This window comes from Paroedura picta, chromosome 1, assembly GCF_049243985.1.
Source record: "Paroedura picta isolate Pp20150507F chromosome 1, Ppicta_v3.0, whole genome shotgun sequence".
NCBI classification, from domain to species: domain Eukaryota; kingdom Metazoa; phylum Chordata; class Lepidosauria; order Squamata; family Gekkonidae; genus Paroedura; species Paroedura picta.
Window position 1 is genome coordinate 102691003 of NC_135369.1, and position 21270 is coordinate 102712272.

A 21270-nucleotide genomic window follows, 5' to 3' on the forward strand; every position below is an offset into this window, starting at 1 on the left:
TTGTGGAGGCATCTTGAAAAGTGTGTTGACTGAAACCAGAGTGTGGTAACAGTAAAAACAAGTTTGGAATACACAAATATAAACCTGGTAAAATAAGTGAACGATGAAATTTCAGAACAGTGTATTATAGCAGACATTAACCACTAATGTAACTTGTTAAGAAGCATAAACCTATGAAGTATTAGCCACAATGTGTAGATGGAGCACTATGACCTGTGGCAATCTTGTTGCTTTGGGGAGGGGGTGTTCTTCTTGAGTTCTAGCCACACTGCTGGACCTCTGGATAGTACCTTGGTTTTGGCCATGGCATGATGAGTATTGAATTGGATGAGCCATTAGCCTGATCCAATGTGGCTTCTCTGATGTTCTTATATGTAACATCATGGCATTGCCTATTTTCTAAAGGAAATCTTTTGTTTTTAGTTGCCATCTTTGGTATGGTTTGGAGGTCTTGTGGTGACAGCCTTCAGCTAATGATACTTAAGTAGTGAATAAATGTAGGTGGGATTTATGGTGTTAGGAGGTAATTGAATCTAATTTATTTTTTCTTGGCAATGTTGAACAATTCACTATCAAATAAGTGTGATTTTTAAATAGCAAAGTTTGTATTGTACCTTGATAGTATGTGTGGAAGCTTATTTTAGCTGTGTCAGGCTTGTCAGTAGTCCTTGGGAAAAGGTTTGTGGGATCATTCAGGCCACAGAAGTTAACTTCTGGATTCCAAGTAATTAAACTTTGCTTCTGCTTTTTCAAATGTAAGATTCCTGGACAATAGCACCTTAAAGATCAGCATGATGTTCAGGATCTATGCCAGCCTTTCGCAACCTTTTTACCATTGAGAAATCCCTGAAACAGTCCTCAGGCTTCAAGAAAACCCAGAAGTGGCACAATCATGCAATATCTGGTTGGGAAGCATGGCCACCTGAGGCCCCTCCGCTTCCCATCCCCCTGGCCCATCATTGGCCCTTTGGGGGGGGGTAAGCTTTGACTTGCAGAAGCTTATACCCTGGTCTTTAAGGTGCTAGTGCACTCAAACTTTGCTGTCTACTGCAAACCAAAGACAGCTACTGAAATGAAACAATATTGTATTAGTAGATGTGGCAGTAATGAGGTAAATTATAATCCTCTTTTTAATTCCTAAACTAGATGTGAAGCCCTTTATAAAAAAGGGCTGGGAGGTACCAGCAGGGCCTCTCCCTGCCAGCTCTTGCTGTATGGGGCAGAGAGCTGGTTGCAGGCAACCCCACCCCCTAGCTCGTGTGGCAGCCAGAGCCCACAGCAGAGGATTGTGGTGTTCCTTGCCAGGCATGACAGAACCATGGGTGGCTGCATCAGAGGCCACTGGTAAACTCGTCCTGTGGGGAGGTCAGTGAAAAAGGCCGGTCCCCATGGTGGAAGCTGCTGCCTGCTGTTTACTGCCTGCTGTGAGACAGCACATGGGCTGCAGTGGAGGGGGGCAGGAAGAGCCTTTGCTTGACTCTCAGCGGGGAAGGGCCCTTCCAGTGAGGACCAATCAGAGCCCCCTGGTATTTCCCAATGACGTGTCAGCACCTTTGAGTGCCCTTGGGGGTGTGGGCCTTCCCCCCCCCCCAAGGGTGAATCAGAGGGCTGGCATGTTGTCGGAAGTACCCATAACATTTTTTAAAAATTGATGATGATAGCTGTGCTTGAGCAAATTTGGAAAGTCTTTTTAATGTTTGCATACTGTTAATGATATCTGAAATATATATGCTGAAGTTCCAAGGCTTTAGAACAGTATTAAAGTAATTATTCACCTGTATCATACTTAAGTTATAAGTTATTAAAAAATGAAGGCATTAGTTCTGACAAGTGGGGAGCACAGGGTTATTTTTCTGGACCTGATTTCCTTGCTTCCTGAACAGGTAATCAACCAGACTGTTTAAGGGTAGGCGCGTAGCCCCCAGTCCAGTAAGCAATGTCGCACTTTTCAGTTTCAGGCATTCTCCTTTCCAACTCTTGCATGTTTTGTGCAAAAGTCCATGTTTGGAGTTTAGGTGGCCGCTGGAAGCAATGCATGCATAATGAAACATAACAGTCTAAGCCAGTTGTTGATTGACCCTGAAGCCAAGAATACCCGCTCCATGATTTCATCATTAGCATCATTTGCTGGAAAATACTATACTGAGGGCTGCTTTCTCAGTAGCCATGCAGTAGTTCTCAGGGTCAGACCTAAAGGCATAACAATTCTTCTACTGGCTACCTGCTGTAATTGCAGGCATCATTATTTATTTATTATTATTATTATTTTGAGTTATTTCCTGCAAATCCCAGAAAGCCGGCTGGTGGTGGGTCACAAAGTCGATCCCATAAACAAAAAAAACCCTATTAAAAACATTATTACAAAGCATCCCTGAACAGCATATTGTTTTCAAAACAAAATAACACCAACTCTTTGTTTTAAAATTATTAAAAAAAAATAAAAGCAGGCTGATCCTGGTGCTTCAAGATAGAAGCCAGTAATTATTTTTGTAATGAGCAAACTATGCAACCAACTGAGGATTACTTCACCCTTTGCTGGCCCTTTCACTTGATCTATGAGACCTGGCCATCTACTGCCAAGTCTCACATCTTGCATTTCTGGACAAGGTGGAAAGGGCCACTGTGGATCACCTCCTGACATTCTTGGAGAAAGCTTTGGCACTTGACCCATGCCAGTCAGGCTTCCGTCCTGGCCATGGAGTGGAGATGGTGTTGGTCGCCCTGACGGGTGATCTCTGGCACCAGCTGAATTCTCATTCTCATGATGGCTATTCTCATGATGTTAGATCTCTCGGCTGCATTTGATGTGGACCACCAAGATTTCTTAGCACACCACCTTGCTGAGGCTAGGATACATGGGACAGTACTTCTGTGGCTGATCTTCTTCCTTCAGAACCAGACAGAGGGACTCATTGGGGGAAGAATTATCCTGCACCTTCCAACTCCTGTGTGGAGTTCTGCAGGGGGCAGTTCTCTCCCCCACATTTTTTAACTATGTGTCCTCCGGCCCAACTGGTCTGGAGTTTTGAGCTGGGTCATCAGTATCCAGATGACACCCAGCTCTATCTCCTGATGTATGGCTGCCCGGACTCCCCCCTAGGAAACATTTGCCAGATGTTTGGAAGCTGCAGCTGGATGGCTTGTGCAGAGTTGCCTGAAACTAAGACCCTCCAAGACAGAGGTCCTGTGGCTGGGGAGGAAGGGGGCAGGCCAAGAAGTGTGGTTGCCCAGCCTGGCTGGGGTGCAACATAACATCTCGCCCTCTACTAGGAATCTGGGTGTGATCCTCGATGCCTCCCTTTCATTTGAGAGTAGCCCTCCTAGCATTTTTCCACCTACATCAGGTGAAGCTACTAGCACCCTACCTTTCCCCATAGTACCTAGCCACAGTGATTCATGTGATGGTCACCTCCAGGATTGACTTCTGTAACTTGTTCTACATGGGTCTGTCCTTGTACTTGACCTGGAAATTGCACCTGGTACAAAATGCAGTTGCTAGGGTCCTCACTGGAACACCTTGGAGCGACCATATCCAGCCTGAGCTGAGGCAGCAGCATTGGTTGCCAATTGCATTCCAAATCAAGTTCAAGGTTTTAGTGTTACCCTTTAAGGCCCTTTGCACTCTGGGACCCACATATCTGAGGGACAGTTTATCGCCTTATGCCACCTGCAGGGCCTTGCACTCTGCGAATACAAATTTGCTGGTGGTTCTGGCCCCAGCCTGGAAGAGTTGAGGGCCCTGCAATAACTTTCTTGGTTCTGCAGGGCATGCAAGAAGGAGCTCTTCCACCAAGTCTTTGGTTGCAACCAAAGCAATGATGATTGGGGCCTCTCCTCATTTTTAAGTGGAACAGCAGCCTTCTCCATACCACTGAGGCACTGGGTGGGTGGTCGTCAAGCAGGTGGGGTGGATATTAGTTTGCCACCGAGTTAGAGTGGGTTTTAATGTTGGAATTTTACTATTTTATTGTGTGGTTTTATTGTTATAACCTTGCCAATAGTATCGGGTCAGAACTTTCATTTAATTTATTAAAAATAAATTAAATAAAATATTGATAGCATTTCACCAAAATATCTTTTTTGATTGGTCAGATGCCTAGTCCCATTCTTGCTGCAGATCTAAATTATATCTAAACATCTGTCCTATATCTCCATTCTGGCTTGGTGGACATGGATGCATTGTTATTCTGTCCCTGTTTCTGGAACTGAATTGCATCAGATGCATAACAAGCTTTGCTTTCATGGTCTTCATTGAAAACTAGTCAGCATTTACATGATAGAGAAATATTTAGTAAATTAAGTTGTTTTAATGCTTAGTCCTTAAAATATGCAAATAATAGCATTTTGAAAGATAAAACACATTTTATACCACCATGAATATTCTTCCTTAATTTTGGAGAAAGTAAATGTACTTATTTTTGTTTTTCTCCAGATTTCTTCCCCTCCAATTTTCGTCATATTTCCAATTCTCTGCGCTTCCCCCTGGTCTCCCAGGTTTCATCTCTAAATCACATCATAGTCTTCACAGTAATGGTTAGGATAGCATTCTTCACGATAGGTTCCAATATACAATGTATTTAGTGTTGTTGTTCCATCACTACTTAAAAAGCTGTAGATAAGATTTGTCGTTCATTTATAGATCATTAGTGATGGATAAATTATGCATAGTAAGTAATGATTGTGGATTAGTTCCATTCATGTTGGATAGGAACTGTAATACATAGGGAAGTCCTGTGTATGATCATTCACAAGTTTTCCTGTTTCACAATGATGACTCCCAGGAAGATGTTTCAAAAGATATAAATTTTTTGCAGTTTTGGAAGCTCTGGGTGTAGGGGGGTATTTCCCTCCGTTTTGGGGGGAACAGATTTTGTGAAAATTGAAACCTATGTAGTATATTGCAAAATCAAAACTTATGTCACTCTTTTAATATAAATGCATTTTAGTGAATTCTTTGACATAAAATCAAGCTATTTGGCATATTTATGAAATTTAAAAATATTAATGCTGTTCCAGAGACAGCTGCAGACTCCTGCATTCTTATGCTACTTTAGCACATACTAGATTTTGCCATTGGAGAGATATGGGAGGGGGAAAGCTGGAAATAAACAAAATAAACATATTTAGACAAAAAACAATCTCCTACAGTTACAATAGGGATAACAGCATATTGGGCAGTTGGATCAAAGTTTACACCACTGAAAAAGTTGAAATGTTTATTAGTGTACTGAATTATGATCATAACACAACATAGTTAATTGTCAGAATAAAAATTTGTTACATTCGGACATAACTGAATATGTTGTGTAGATCTCTTAGCCAGTTTGGTGTAGTGGTTAGGAGTGCGGACTTCTAATCTGGCATGCCGGGTTCGATTCTGCGCTCCCCCACATGCAACCAGCTGGGTGACCTTGGGCTCGCCACGGCACTGATAAAATTGTTCTGACCGGGCAGTGATATCAGGGCTCTCTCAGCCTCACCCACCCCACAGGGTGTCTGTTGTGGGGAGAGGAATGGGAAGGCGACTGTAAGCCGCTTTGAGCCTCCTTCGGGTAGGGAAAAGCGGCATATAAGAACCAACTCTTCTTCTTCTTCTTCTTCTTCTTCTTCTTCTTCTTCTTCTTCTTCTTCTTCTTCTTCTTCTTCTTCTTCTTATGCATGCAGGAATTGCCTAACACTGTAAATTCTTATGTAGCCTTCATACTAAACATGTTTTAAAAAGTAAAACCTTGACTTCAAAAAGTTTCACTCACTCCACAAAGGATAATAAACTGGAGTTCCTTAAATTTCCCTGAAATTTTCATAAAAAAACAACTTCATTTTTATTCACAATCGTACATTTATAAAGAAGTTAAATTTACTTGTAGGTGTTTCATTTGTAATTAAATAAATTTAATCTTAATTTCTATTATTCGTGTGCTTTTTTGGGGTCTTTACATCCTTAACCAGGTAACTTTGGAGTTGTCTGGAATTTTGAATAGGGATTGTTAGTTTGAGGAACTGATTTTGAAAAATATTGCTTGCTCAATATTTCAAAACATGTACTAGGACGCTACCAAGGAATGTAACAGAAATGACATTATTTTGTAAGACTTGTTCCATCCTTTCCAGAATAATCTTATCAGATTATATTCTTATACAGCAAATACTGTGGACTTTGTGCTAGTCCAGATCATGTCATTTGTGCTACTGTGACTACTTATGTTTCGGTTTATATGTGGCTTAATCCCAGACGGCCTAGGCTGCTGTTAAGAATCCTCCTTAAGTGTCCCTGCCTACAGAGGTGCTGCAATTTGTGACTAGCAGCAGTGTTTTTTCAGTGGTGGTACCACATGTGCGTGAATTGCAAGGTTGGATATACCCCAGTGTTTTTGCTGTTGTTCAGATGGGTAGTTAGGGTTGCCAACCTTATTCATTAAAGTTCTCCTCTGCTCTTTTCTTGGCCAGAACAATTCTTTTTAGCCAGACTTTTAACAAAGGGCTTTGGTATTTACTCTTACTTCTAGCTTGCAGGCTGGGTTTTGAGGATTGCTTTTTTGGTTGCTAAATGTTTTGTGCTGTGTTTGTGTGATAGCTGGGCTAGCATTAGGGATTTTATGGTTTGTTTGCTTCTGTTTTGTGAGCTGCCTTGGCCAGGGCTGTGGAAAGACAGTGTATACTTTCTTCTAATAAATCTGGAGAGCCAAGGGACAAAGATGTCCAGGGAGACCTGTCAGGCATAAGGTGACTGCTATTCTATTAAGGGTGTTTATTGAGCCTAACTTCCATGGGGCTGGGAAGCAAGGCCCTTTGGTACTGCCATTTGTATAGGATGATATAATGATGCAATAAAAACACTGCATTTACACACAGAAATTGTTTACTGTGGGATTTAAAAAATATTTTATTGGTATTCCAGCACTACATAAATTTACTCTTTTCACACTTTTCTGTCTTTGCAGATCAGGTACGGATGATGGGAGATTGATTTTAAGAGCAGAAGTGCCTTACACATAAGATTATCTGTTTCTCTAGTTGGCTTTCCTGTGTTACAGTTTCATCAGGTACAGTGTTAATGTCCCTTGGCAACAGTTTGAACTTCCTTGGTTCTAGTATGTTTGTCTTACAACAGTGTTTTTAAAGGTAAATGATGGTAGCAGGGTGGTAATAAGCTGATTATTTTTAAAGATTCTATTGGAATCTTTTAGAAGTTGTGGCAAGATGCTAGTAATCTAGCTGAGATCAATAGTAAAAACCATCTAGTCTAGCATCCTGCCTCACACAGTAGCCAGCCAGTTCCCCTGGAGGCCAAGAACAGTTAGCCCTTCCCTGATCTTGTCTCCTGACACTGGGATTCAAAGGCTGACTACTTCTGAATGTGAATGTTCACTTCAGACACCATGTCAATGATAGATGTATCTTTCATGAATCTGTTAACTCCTTTTAAAGCTGTCTGTTACCTTGGTCATCTCTACACCCTCTAGGAACGAATCCCACACTAATCAACAGCATACATAGGTATTTCCTTTTGTCTGCGCTAAATCTGAAGAAGAAGAGTTGGTTCTTATGTGCCTTTTTTTTCTACCCAAAGGAGTCTCAAAGTGGCTTACAGTTGCCTTCCCTTTCCTCTCCCCACAACAGATACTCTGTGAGAGCCCTTGGTCACTGCTTGGTCAGAACAGCTTTATCAGTGCTGTGATGAGCCTAAGGTCACCCAGCTGGTTGCATATGAAGGAGTGCGGAATCAAACCTGGCTCGCCATATTAGAAATCCGCGCTCCTAACCACTACACCAAGCTGGCTCTCCCATCAGTTTCATTGTTACTCTTGACTTCTAGTATTTTAGGAGAAAAAGATCTTTGTTGGCTCCCTGTACATTTTATGAACTGTTTTCATGCTCCCTCTTTAGGGGTCTCTTTTCTAAACTGAGAAATTCTAGACTCTTTAGCCTTTCCTCAAAGAGAAGATTCGCCAGCCCACTAATTATCTTGGTTGCCCTCTTCTGTACTTTTTGTAGCTCAGTGATGTATTTTTTGCAGTATGATGATCATAACTTGCACACAGTATTCCAAATGAAGCACCATAGGATCAGCTGTTTTATTTTCGATCCCTTAAAAAAAAAAGCCCTTTTCTCCAGTGCTATAGTCCACTGGATTGACTTTCACTGAGCTACCTACTTTCCCTTTCAATCAAGTTTGTCTTTTTATATAAAACTTTTATTCAGAATTTTAAAATAGAACATAGATAAGAACAAAGAGAACTACAGATAAAATAAGGGGAAAAAAGAGGTTTCTGATTTTATCCATGATAATTATAAATCAGTTGTTTGTCTTGGTGTGTTTAGGAACCTGGTCCTCAAATTCACTTTTTGCATGTCTAAATTATTGATTTACATTTATTTTGCCAGAGCCTGTGCTCCCTCCTCTTCAATTCCTTTGGACAGACCTTCCACTTTTAAAATAATATTTTCTGTTTTTGTTTTTTGTTTTTACTTGTAATAAGGGATGGGCATGAACTGGACAATTCTGATTTGGTTAGGGGCGCGTCCCTGAAACAAGCTGGCTGGTTAGGCTGGTCCATTTCACCCTTCCTCGTTTAGAAGCGGGGTGAAGCGAATAGACTGCTGAAATAGCATCTAGCTATTTAAACCTAACAGCTTCATGGGTCTGCCTGGGAACCATTAAAGCCCTACCTTTTGCTTCTCTCGGCTTTAGAGAGAACATTTTGGTGGGGTCACATGGATGGAAACTCTTTCAACCTTGGAAATTTGAGCTGAGGCCCGTCAGTATTGTCAGAAAAACAGACATAAGTGTTTTACCTTTATAATTTAACAGAGTATAGTAACAGGGGACTTCCAGGAATATATTGGGGGAAGTGGGAGAGAGAAATTGTTGAAAATTGTTCCCTCTTCCGCCTCAGAAATTTATCCAAAGTTCTGATTAAAATATGTAAAAAACATTTTTTATGTTTTAAAAGTTAAAGCAGTTTGTTCTTATTCTTTGCTTTATATAATTTAAAGCTTTTAGAATAGTACGTTGTTTATATGCTGTCTTAATGCCTGGCTATGGAACATTCTAATTTGCTTCATATAAATGGAATATGCACAATGCTGTCGCAATGGGTATATAATTAATATCTAATTAACAGTTTTTATTTAGTCTGCCTTTCTGATTAAGGCTCAGGGCAGTGAATATAGTACTCTGATTTTCTGTGCGTAAAAATTGTAATGTTTTTATCAGCTCATTCTCATGAAAAATCAAACTAAGACTTGTATTGCACAAAATTGTTCTTAAAGGCAGTTATTACAGGGTTTTTTCCTTGTTGATCTGTTGTCACATTTTACAAAAATATTCCCACTTTTACCTTTTTGAGAACTGAACTGTCTCAAAACAAGTGGCAATGTTTAAAGTAATTAAACTGCAACAGCTCTAATGCAGTGATCCTCTTTCATGCTTTGTTTCTTATCTAACATTTAATAGGAAAACCACCACTGACTCTAAATAAAGAAGGTGAATTAAATGTATGAAATAAGAAATATATCCTTTTGAAGAGGAGTTACAATTTCACTGTTCAGAGTTTAAGAGTGTAGCTGTAGTATCTGGATACACAGGAGTGCAGTGAAGGATTTGAATTACACTTGGAATACTTAGAATGTTCTATTTCAAGTAATTATGTTCGTAGTCATTTGTACAAACATCGGTCACTGGGTTGTTTGCAACAGTTGTGACAGAATTTCAAAACACATTTTGACAGTTCTAGTCAGCTGATTGTAGCATGTACAATAACATCAGGTGATCTACACCTTTGGAGACCAGTGGACATTACACCAGAACTCTGTGTATTTTTAGGTTTCTTGGTTGGTAACAGGCAAACATACATACTTAAACATCTCAAATGAACTGAATCTATCTGTTGACATTGCCAAATCAGAAATGAACAACTGTTCTTTCTAGGTTTGTTCATTGGTAAGAGCATGTGCATTGATTTGTACTTTAAACACTGACTGGAATCTGGCTTCACTGTATTTAGTAAGCGTGACTAAGATTTATATATACAATGCTCTAGTGAACAATGAAATGTTATTTTGTAAATATACAGTATTCTATTTTGTATTTTGTGTTGTCATGGCTCCTCAAATTAAATTTTAGCTGAGCAGTACTGATTGATCTAAATCAGTAATATAAATTAAATGTCCATTTTAAAATTAGGTAGTGCTTAAATAATAGTTCAAGCAAAAGAACACAAGTCCAGAAAAGGTCTGACTTACAACTTGAAGCCATGCCTGACTCTAGCAGAAAGGTGCTAGTTTGAATTAACTATGGAAGGTGTTCTTTGTTTCCAGTATTGTTTATGTAGGGGATTTTTACATTGAATTGATCCTTCTTCTGTATAGCTGTCCTGCCCCATCTCCATTGAGTAAAGAATCTCAATTTACAAGTAAGGGTTGGCAGTACTGATCAGTACATTGTTAAATGTTAAATTAGATGGTAAATGTTGGTATTCATTATAGATAAAATACAAAACTTGTTGCAGAGGTAGTAACTAGCATCCATTTGATCCCTTGCTCCCAACCTCGAACCATAATAGAAGGGCAAGAATTTATTATTCTGTATCATGACTGACAAAGTTTTTTCACATTTTGTTAACGTAGAAAACCACAACCCTTCTTAATTAAGTAAGTTACATTTTAACAGGTTATAGGCCTATATTATGCTCAGATTTAGACTGTTATTAAAATCAGGCTGTTTTTAATGAAAACTGAATTTTAAAAAATCATTTTACATTTTTATACACAATAGAAATCTTGTCAGAAAAAATAATTACTGATATTTTAAGTTGTTAAACAATTACACGGGCTAGAAAAGCCACATGGATCAGGCAAAGAAACCAATATTGGCATCTGACAGAAAAAAGTTGGAAATCCCTTGAAGTCATGTCTAGAAAGTATGTTTATTTACTTAGAAAGAACTGTAAATTAGTACACGTTAATCCATAATCAAACAAAATATCCACAGGAGAGGGAGGAAAAGCCCCTGAAAATAAGAAAGCAACAAAAATACAATAATATATTAAAATATGTATGTGGGAAAGTACAAATCCACTCAAAATAATGAATATTGGTTCACTTATCTTAGATTGAATGCATTTTCCATTTCTTTGAATTCATCACAATCTTCTTTAAATGCCAATGTTTTGCTCTTCTTTGGCAGAGTTACATACCCTACACTCTTTCATACTGCTTGCAGTATAACAAAATATTCTTTGTTCACTTGAAACAACTATCCACCCTGAATTACTGAGAGAACAGAGTAGTTTAATAAGCTTTTGAAATCTCTTGCCTCAAAATCTTGCCCTCAACTGTCACGGTGGGTTTGAGTTCAAGATGGATATTGCCATCATCCTCTATTCTATCTCTGCACAAATACTGTTTTAGGATGCTGTAGCTGAAGCAAGGATGCCTGGCACACTCACTTAATCTCTTTTATTATAAATCAAGGTTTCCTATTTAATTCCTGTCACTTATTCAGTCTTCAAGTTTTTCTTTATTGCACCTTCCAAATTCTTTTATTGCCCACATAGACCCATTCTTGCCTCCTCATTATTCGTATGATTCCTGTGAACTTATTTCTGTTTGACTTCCAGGAGCTGGAACTTCTTCCAGGCTCATAAACGATAAAGAATAGACCTGAGAGGTGGGAGACATAATACTTTAAAAATTTAATTGTGGATGTGCATACATTTGATTCATATTGGCAGAAATGAATGACTGTTGATGAGAACCCATGTGGCGTAGTGGTTAGAGTATCAGACCTAGATCTGGGATACCATGGTTTGAATTCCCACTATGCTATTTATGGAGTTTGTATTCAGTAAGTTTGTATTCAGAGTTTGTATTGGAGTTTGTATTCAGAGCCTCCTGTGGCGCAGAGTGGTAAGGCAGCAGACATGCAGTCTGAAAGCTCTGCCCATGAGGCTGGGAGTTCGATCCCAGCAGCCGGCTCAAGGTTGACTCAGCCTTTCATCCTTCCGAGGTCGGTAAAATGAGTACCCAGCTTGCTGGGGGGTAAACGGTAATGACTGGGGAAGGCACTGGCAAACCACCCCGTATTGAGTCTGCCATGAAAACGCTAGAGGGCATCACCCCAAGGGTCAGACATGACCCGGTGCTTTGCACAGGGGATACCTTTACCTTTATTCAGTAAGTTAGTATTTTGCAAACAAGCAAAACATTTATTACTGTATATACTCGCATATATATTTGTCTCCTACCCCCACCCTCCAGTCTTGTCTGGAAGCTGTTTTTTTTTTTTTTTAATACCCACATATAAGCTGAGGGGGACTTTTTCAGCTTTAAAGCTTTTTTCAGTGTAACGAAACTTTTACTCGACTAGCATCGCGTCTGCGCACTCACGCCCGGCACAATTATTTAGGATAGTCCGATCTCTCACCGACCTCAATGAAGGGTGCCAAAATAATAGCAGACAAAATCTCGAGGCTTCGTTGTGACCTTCCTTCAACTTTAGACACAGAAAGTGACCTAGAGGCCCCTTGGCTGTCTTTGCAGACAACAATGAGTCACTTCAGACGACTCTCACAAACTGAAGTGGACAGGATGCTAGCGGCAACGAGGCCAACCACTTGCCCACTAGACCCATGCCATCATGGCTCCTAAAAACAACAGACAGAAGAATAGGAAGCCCCCTCCGGGAAATAATTAACCTCTCCCTCTCTACAGGAGAATTCCCAGAGGGTTTAAAAGAGGCAGTGGTACGCCCGTTACTCAAGAAACCATCCCTGGCTGCGTAAGACCCTGACAGCTATTGCCCTGTTTTGCACTTAGCATTTCTGGGGAAGTTAGTTGAAAGGTCTGCTGTGGACCAAATATCAGCATTCCTGGAGGAAACTTCAGCCCTTGACCCATTTCAGTTGGGCTTCTGGCCTGGACATGGGGTGGAGACAGTGCTAGTCGCCCTGATGGACGACTTCCGACGCCAGCTAGACCAGGGCAGGTCAGCGCTGCTCATAGTGTTAGACCTATCGGCAGCGTTTGACACAGTAGACCATGAGCTCCTTGCTCGCTGCCTCGCCGACACCGGAATACGGGGAATGGCCCTCAAATGGCTGAATTCCTTCCTCCGGGGCCGTAGACAGAGGGTAGTCATAGGAGATAATATCTAACCAACACCAGCTCACATGTGGAGTCCCACAAGGAACAGTCCTTTCTCCTATCTTATTTAACATCTTTCTGCTCCCTCTGGCTCAGCTGGTGCGGAGGTTTGGGCTGGGTTGCCACCAATATGCGGATGACACCCAGCTCTTCCTCCTGATGGATGACTGCCGCGCAGAATCCTTAGCCAGATGTCTGGAAGCAGTGACAAAATGGATCAAGCAGAGTCGCCTGAAGCTCAACCCTACAAAGACAGAGGTCCTATGGTTGGGTAGGAAGGGACCATGGGAGGAAGCGCATCTGCCCACCCTGGTTGGTATGCAGCTCTCACCAACGCACTCAACCAGGAACCTGGGCGTGATCCTGGATGCTTCCCTTACAATGGAAGCCCAGGTCACAAAGGTAGCGCGGCTGGCATTCTACCACCTCCGCCAAGCCAAGCTACTAGCGCCCTACCTGGACCCAGAACACATAGCCACAGTGATCCATGCGACGGTCACCTCTAGGCTGGACTTAGCAACTCGCTCTACGCAGGCCTACCCTCATCCTTGATCCGGAAACTACAACTGGTACAGAATGCTGTGGCCAGGATTCTCACTAAAACATCATGGAGATCCCACATCCGGCTGGCACTCCAACAACTTGGCTGGCTCCCAGTTGAATTCCGGATTAAGCTTAAGGTTCTGGTAATCACCTTTAAGGCCATAGGCGGTTTGGGCCCAGTGTATCTAAGAGACCGCCTTCCTGCCTATACCCCCAAAAGAGTCTTACGCTCCGCCACCTGGCTGCGAATCCCTGGCCCCAGAGAAGCGCATCGGACCTCAACAAGGGCCAGAGCCTTCTCGGTCCTAGCCCCCACCTGGTGGAACGAGCTTCCTGAGGAGATCAGAGCCCTGCCCGAACTTCCACTGTTCCACAGGGCCTGCAAGAGGGAGCTCTTCCACCAGGCATTTGCTTGAGGCTGACCGACTCAGAACACCTGCTGGTCCCCCCAGACGCCTGCCCATGACTCTCCCAAAGTTACTGTTAATTGTTATTATATTATAATTGTGGTTTTGTAATCTTTTGATGTTTTTTTAAAGTAATTTTGATGTTATAGTCTGCAAAATGTTTCATGTAAGTTATAATGTTCTGTGTAAACCGCCCAGAGCTGCAAAGAAATGGGTGGTAGAGAAATATAAATAAATAAATAAATAAATAAATAAATAAATAAATAAATAAATAAATAGGGCTGAGAAACTTGGCTTATATGTGAGTATATACGGTATGTAAGGCCAAAAGGCCATTACAATTAAGACAGTATTTCAGGTGTACCTCCTCGGTCAAAAGGTTGAAAAAAGGCTGTTTTAGAGTATAAATCATAAAGATGATAGAGCCCATCAAAAACTGGGGGAAGTCATGTTGGAAAAATAAGCTCTGTAGTGGTTCTTTCTAAACAATTTGAACCAGATAGAAAATCTAGAGCAATATACTGCATTTCTGTCCAATATAACACCAGTCTTAAAAATCTAGTCTTCTGTATTGAAACAAGACAAGGGAGCACCCTGCATATCATCCACAGGGAATAATGGCAAAGAATATTGTTGAAGCCATCTATACAACTGGCATTCATGTGCAGTAGTGCAAGGCTCTGCCTTTAAAAGCTGGCTCATAGAAAGATTCCTTTGCTTTCTCCAGACTCTGAATGGGGTGAAATCCGTGTGGCCTCTAAGTGAGGATAATCCAAGGTCAGCCTGAACTAAAGCTACTGGAGTACTCCAAGACAAAGATGAGATTCTCTTTGAAATAAGATTTTGAGTAGGTCCCAGGTTTGTGATCAGTCATTCTAGCCCTGAATCTACCATATAGGAGCCTTATCCTAGCAATTTTAATGCTAGCTCAATAAAAATGCTTGTGTTCTCAGAACTAAAGGTGATCTCCAGGTGTGCTTTTCATGAGAGTGTTTCACTGAAGGTCACCCTGAGATATTTAAAGGCTTTGCATTGCAACGCAGGGCTTTGCATTGCTCAGTGGCATTACCATCTTTTGACCAGTCAAGCCTTTGAGGTCTCTCCCCAATTACCCTGATACTGGCAAAATTAATGTTGAAAGCTTCACTCTTACAGAAGTTTCCAGTTAGTGCAACATCCTTCTTAAAACTGATATCGGTTAAGGAAGCCAATACCATATCATCTGTGTATAAGAGGACAGATACCTTTTGAACACCCAAGAATGGTAGGAAAAATTCAGGGCTGGATAGACTTCAAACCATATCATTAAAATACAAATTAAAAAGCACATCCCTGTTCAAGCCTCCCAACTAATGACAATCTTCTGACTTATTCTATGGGGCCCACCCTGATTCCAGTAAAAATATGAGAATGAAATTCCCATAACATGAACAATAAGCATTTATTCAGTTTTTGTCTGCTAATTTTGCCCACAGTTGATTGCGAGCAACTGAGGGGAAGGCAGTGATTAGTTTTATGAGCACAGCAAACTTGGACTTGGTGGAACCCTTAATATTCATTTGGTCCAGCTGATAGCTAGTGGTCAATAGTACCTAGACCTTTCTCGAACTCTATTTGTACTGGATGATGTAACTGGAAATCTCCCAGTCCCTCAATCTGTACAGCAAAAATCTGGTTCAATGTTTAATGGCTGTGTCCAGTAAATAAATTGGACTGTAATTTGGGGGATCTGATTTGCAGTACTTTTGGAAGAGAGGCACAACAATGCTTCGTTTTCAACGGTTTGACCCATGCAGGCAACCATTCAGAAAAATGCCTATTCATCTCTGGGGATCGGGGAAATTCGGTTGATGTCGTTTACTTGGATTTTAGTAAAGCTTTTGATAGGTTCCCCATGATGTTCTGATGGATAAATTGAAGGACTGCAATCTGGATTTTCAGATAGTTAGGTGGATAGGGAATTGGTTAGAGAACCGCACTCAAAGAGTTGTTGTCAGTGGTGTTTCATCAGACTGGAGGGAGGTGAGTAGCGGGGTACCTCAGGGCTCGGGGCTCGGTCCGGTACTTTTTAACATATTTATTAATGATCTAAATGAAGAGGTGGAGGGACTACTCGCCAAGTTTGCAGATGACACCAAATTGGGAGGACTGGCAAATAATCTGGAAGATAAGAGACAGAGTTCAACGAGATATGAACACAATGGAAAAATGGGCAAATGAGAACAAGATGCAATTAAAAAAAGATAAGTGTAAATTTCTGCATCTGGGTCAGAAAAATGAAAAGCATGCCTACTGGATGGGGGATATGCTTCTAGGTAACACTGTGTGTGAACGAGACCTTGGGGTACTTATGGATTGTAACCTAACATTAGCAGGCAGTGTGATGCAGCGGTAAAAAAAGCAAATGCCATTTTGGGCTGTATCAACAGGGGCATCACATCAAAATCACAAGATGTCATAGTCCATTTGTATACAGCACTGGTCAGACCACACCTGGAGTACTATGTGCAGTTCTAGAGGCCTCACTTCAAGAAGGACGTAGATAAAATTGAAAGGGTACAGAGGAGAGCGACGAGGATGATCTGGGGCCAAGGGACCAATCCCTATGAAGATAGGTTGAGGGACTTGGGAATGTTCAGCCTGGAGAACAGGAGGTTGAGGGGACATGATAGCCTTCTTTATGTATATGAAAGGTTGTCATTTGGAGGAGGGCAGGATGCTATTTCCATTGGCTGCAGAGGAAAGGACGCGCAGTAATAGGTTTAAACTACAAGTACAACGATATAGGCTAGATATCAGGGAAAAAAATTTCACAGAGTAGTTCAGCAGTGGAATAGGCTGCCTAAGGAGGTGGTGAGCTCCCCCTCACTGGCAGTCTTCAAGCAAAGGTTGGATACACACTTTTCTTGGATGCTTTAGGATGCTTAGGGCTGATCCTGCATTGAGCAGGGGCTTGGACTAGATGGCCTGTATGGCCCCTTCCAACTCTATGATTCTAATCTTCACCTGGGGACTTGTCAAAAGAAAGAGAAATAGTAGGATCTTCTATCCTGGCAGATCTCAACCTTTTCTTATGGTAAAGCCTTGTGCCAGTGGAACCATCCTTTTTTACTGGTGTAAGATTTCTTGTGCCAAAGGAAGGCTCCATGATTAGTAGAATGGAAGTGGAAAGACTGGTCTTATATGCCGTATTTGCCGGCATATAGGACGACTGGGCGTGTAAGATGACCCCCCAACATTTCCACTCAAAATATAGAGTTTGTCACCATTGTACGGCCGCAGCACGACCGCAGCGCCTATGGCCTGCCCCTGCATCTCCCTGTGACTGGCATTAGTGCGCAAGTGTGCATGTGTGAGCTCTGCCTAGACAAGGGGTGGGCCGGAGCGCCGCTGCTTCCCGCTGAGCAAAATCATGCCGAAAAGGCTGGAACCCCTGTCTCTCTGCTGATGCTCGCTGCAGCCACGCTGATGACCTGCCGCGACCGCACTAGATAACACGCAATACTGGATGGTATGTAGAATGAGGTGGGAGGCCACTATGGGCACCGGGCGAGCATCGGGAGGCCACTATGGGCAGCTATGTCTATCTCACTGAAATGCACCCGGTGTATAGGACGACCCCTCCACTTGGAGGCATGTTTTTCAGGGGGGAAAAAAGCAGTCTTATACGCCAGCAAATACAGCAACTTACTTCTAATGATGTAGTATAGCAATGTGAAAGCCCCCCCAAAAAAATGGGGAAAAGGGGAGGTGTCTCCCATTACAGGACATTGTTGCAACTTTTTTCATGGAAAAAATGGGAACTCTTCAAGAACATTGAAAACTCTTATGAAATATTTTTTCTGGTTTGGAATGGGTGCAGCTGCGCCAACCCCCTCTGCTACCACCACCACTGTCCAGCTCCGTGCTGACCATCTCCCTGGTGGGAGGTAGTGGACATCATGTCCGTGGAGACTTCTGTTTCACAAGGCATGCCAAAAGATGTGTTCCACATCAAGAAAGAGAGCAGAACAGTGAAGCCTTCTTTAGGTCCCTATCAGTTAGAAATGTGACATATAAATTTAAAAAATTTAAAATAAAATATAATAAATACTTTCCCAGTTTAAACTTCTTTGAATTATAAGGAATATTAGCAAAATGATTGAAAAGAAACACTGCAACCTTAAACAGTTGCATTATTTTCAGCCTTCAGTCCTTACAAGGGTGTAAATCTGATTAAAGGTCATTACCGTTTTACCCCCTACCAAGCTGGGTACTCATTTTACCGACCTTGGAAGGATGGAAGGCTGAGTCAACTTTGAGCCGGCTGCTGGGATTGAACTCCCAACCACATGGACAGACAGCTTCAAACAGCATTTCTTCCACTTACCACTCTGCGCCACAAGAGGCTCTATCAGAGAACCTATTGTACAACTAGGCATTATGTTCTCAAATTCCATAAATATCCTAAATTGTACAATTCAGCATACTGAGTTATAAAGGATTTCATTTATTTTTGCATTTTTGACCTGTCCTTTCCCAAAGACTCAGGGTAGGTAACAACGTATGAGTTCTATAACATACAACAAGTGGCGGTATAGAAATCAAATAAATAAATATTAAAATTTTACAATTTAAATAAAAATTGCATTAAATTATTAAAATACAACAGCACTACCTGTGGTCTTGAGAGGAGAATAGAAACAGATGTCATTTCTGAATGGATTAAGGTAGGGAGTCCAGGTTGAATTTTGATGTTCTTCTAGGCTTCAATCACAGGCCTGGAACAGGTCTGTTTTACAGGCCTTGTGGAACAACTTACGGTCCTGCAGATCCCTGATTTCAATTGATAGGCTTCAATTGATGTGTTTCAATAGGCTAGCGCCAGGGCTGAAAAAGCCCTGACCATGGTTGAGTCCAGTTTAACTACTTTGGGGGATGCAGTCAAATAACATTAAGTTTTATAAGTAAATATTGCATATATTTCAATTTCCCCCCACAATTCTATTTTTCCCACTTTGACTTTAAATTTTCTAAAAATTTTATATTTCTAGACTAGACTTCTGCAACTCGCTGTATGCAGGCCTACTCTTAACCTTGATCCAGAAACTGCAACTGGTCCAGAATGCTGCAGTCAGGATCCTTACAAATACACTGTGGAGGTCCCACATCCGGCCTGCCCTCCAACAACTACACTGGCTCCCAGTTGAGTTCTAGATCAGGCTTAAGGTTTTGGTAATCACCTTGAAGGCCATATGCAGTCTGGGCCCAGTGTATCTGAGAGGAGGGCGGTATAGAAATAATATATATATATATATATATATCTTTTTCATTACATCTTTGAAGCAGTATAATTCTCCAAATGTTGATGTTATGTTCAAAAGTAAATACTTCTAGGGTTGGAAACTCTGTTAATTGCTACTGCCATCTCATGAAACTACATATTGACTTTATAATGTTTACATATGCTGGTGATCTGTGTATTTTAAATTTTGCTTAGTACTTTTGATTATCTCTCTTACCAGTGTCCTGTCAGTGGGATTTTTCCCCTCTGAATATTCTAAGAATGGAGACTATACCAAAAAGAAGTTCCCTTGCTCTGCTCCACATTAGAAGGTCCTGATCAGGTGAGTCATTTTTTCTTGCTCCATCCAAAATTGTAAAAAATCTTTGAATAAGGATTCTTGCCCCTTATATCCACATAAGGGGGGTTGGCACAGACTCCTTTTTTCCCCTCCCCCCTTGCCTCTCCCCCTCATCTCTTGCTTCTACAATATCTTTCCTGGTCTTTCCCCGCTGCCTCTTTCTCTTACACACACAAACACACACATGGAGACACAGACCTCCTTCCTCCCAGCCCCCCCCCCCCCTGCCCTCTCCACACTTAGCTATTGCTTCCCTGACCTTGTCTCCGGTCCCTCCCCCCCTCAGACACACAAAGACTCCTTCCCCATTACTTACCTTTTGCGGCAGGAGGACAGCTGTGTTCAGCGGTCTGCCACCTCCTCACCTGGGCAACCCACAGCTGCCTGCTGCGGGGCTCCTTTGGGGCTCCTGTGGTGCCACGGCTGAACCGGTCTCCATGGGCGGCGGCACCATTGCTGGGCCAGCCTCTGCAGGGTCCTTGACCAGCGTTCTCCCCCACCAAGGCGACCAACTCAGTGGGCAGCACCCTCACGGCTAGACCAGCATCCTCGGCTGCAGCCATTATCGTTGATCTCTGCCATGGCGACTGCCACCCAAGGTATTCTGGTGCGCTCGGTGGGCGGGATTCATAAACTTAACTTGCGTTTCTCTGAGCACACCAGAAGATGTGTTCCACATCAATAAATGTCTTCATAGCAGGCCCATTGTAATAATTGAGAAGAAGTATTTTGAACACTTGGTGCACTAGTATCAATGTTCTTTTCTTAAAATATGTCCTTTAGGGAGAAATTAAATTAAAATGTGGTTAATATTGAGCTTTGTCACACAGCAATGCAGAAACTACTTTAGCAGAGATAAATTTTGATACAGAAGTCTTGAGAATTGACATAAAGGACTGGCCAATACTGAAATTGTCAAAGAAGTTTTGGACTGATGTTTGTGAAAAACTGTCAAGTACAGACTTGGGTTAATTTATTTGTGTTATTATGCAAATAGTCGGTCAACAGTTCTGCATATATTTTGTCACAGTTTTTATTTGGGTAAAAGAAGGCATGTAAAACTAATCTTGATTTGTGCAACATAGATGGTGTATGTTTTCATTGGGGTACCAAGTTTTCAATTATGACTTACTTAACTAGTCTTAGTGATGTCATTCTCATTTAAAGCTCAAGTAGACACAATTAAAGAGGAACTAAAATATGGGACTTTTACAGGAAGAATCCATTCCTTGATTGTGAAGTGATTTTCATCCTTTTCTTCATGATCTAAAGAAATCTTGGGAGAGCAAGAATTCAAGTACGTATGTACCTGGGCAAGGTTTGGATTATCTAAAAACATTGTTTTAATTGTGGAAACTATTTCTGATGCATATATGGTGGTACTTTGTTGGTGTATATATTCCATGTATGGTTTGGGTCTGCTTCTCTGTATTTTACGAGAAGCTGGCTTGAGCTACTGCTGCTTTATTCTTTCTGCAGCTATTTTGTAGGGCTGCAATGAGAGATATAAAGTTGAAGAGGGCATTGCTGTTTAGATCAGACTTGGATGC

The 21270-nt window shown here is 41.5% G+C and overlaps 1 protein-coding gene across 4 annotated transcripts in view; it reads left to right on the forward strand.

Annotated features, from left to right (window-relative positions):
* FBXO30 (F-box protein 30) overlaps positions 1–21270 on the forward strand; it is a 34719-nt gene that overhangs the window by 1190 nt on the left and 12259 nt on the right. For 2 of the 4 annotated variants that reach the window (XM_077350702.1, XM_077350711.1), the window contains exons 2-4: positions 6942–7043; positions 19601–19702; positions 20936–21017. The gene's annotated coding sequence lies outside the window, so the exon portion shown is untranslated. The remainder of the gene's footprint in view (positions 1–6941; positions 7044–19600; positions 19703–20935; positions 21018–21270) is intronic. The other 2 variants (XM_077350721.1, XM_077350730.1) reach the window with 1 other exon arrangement.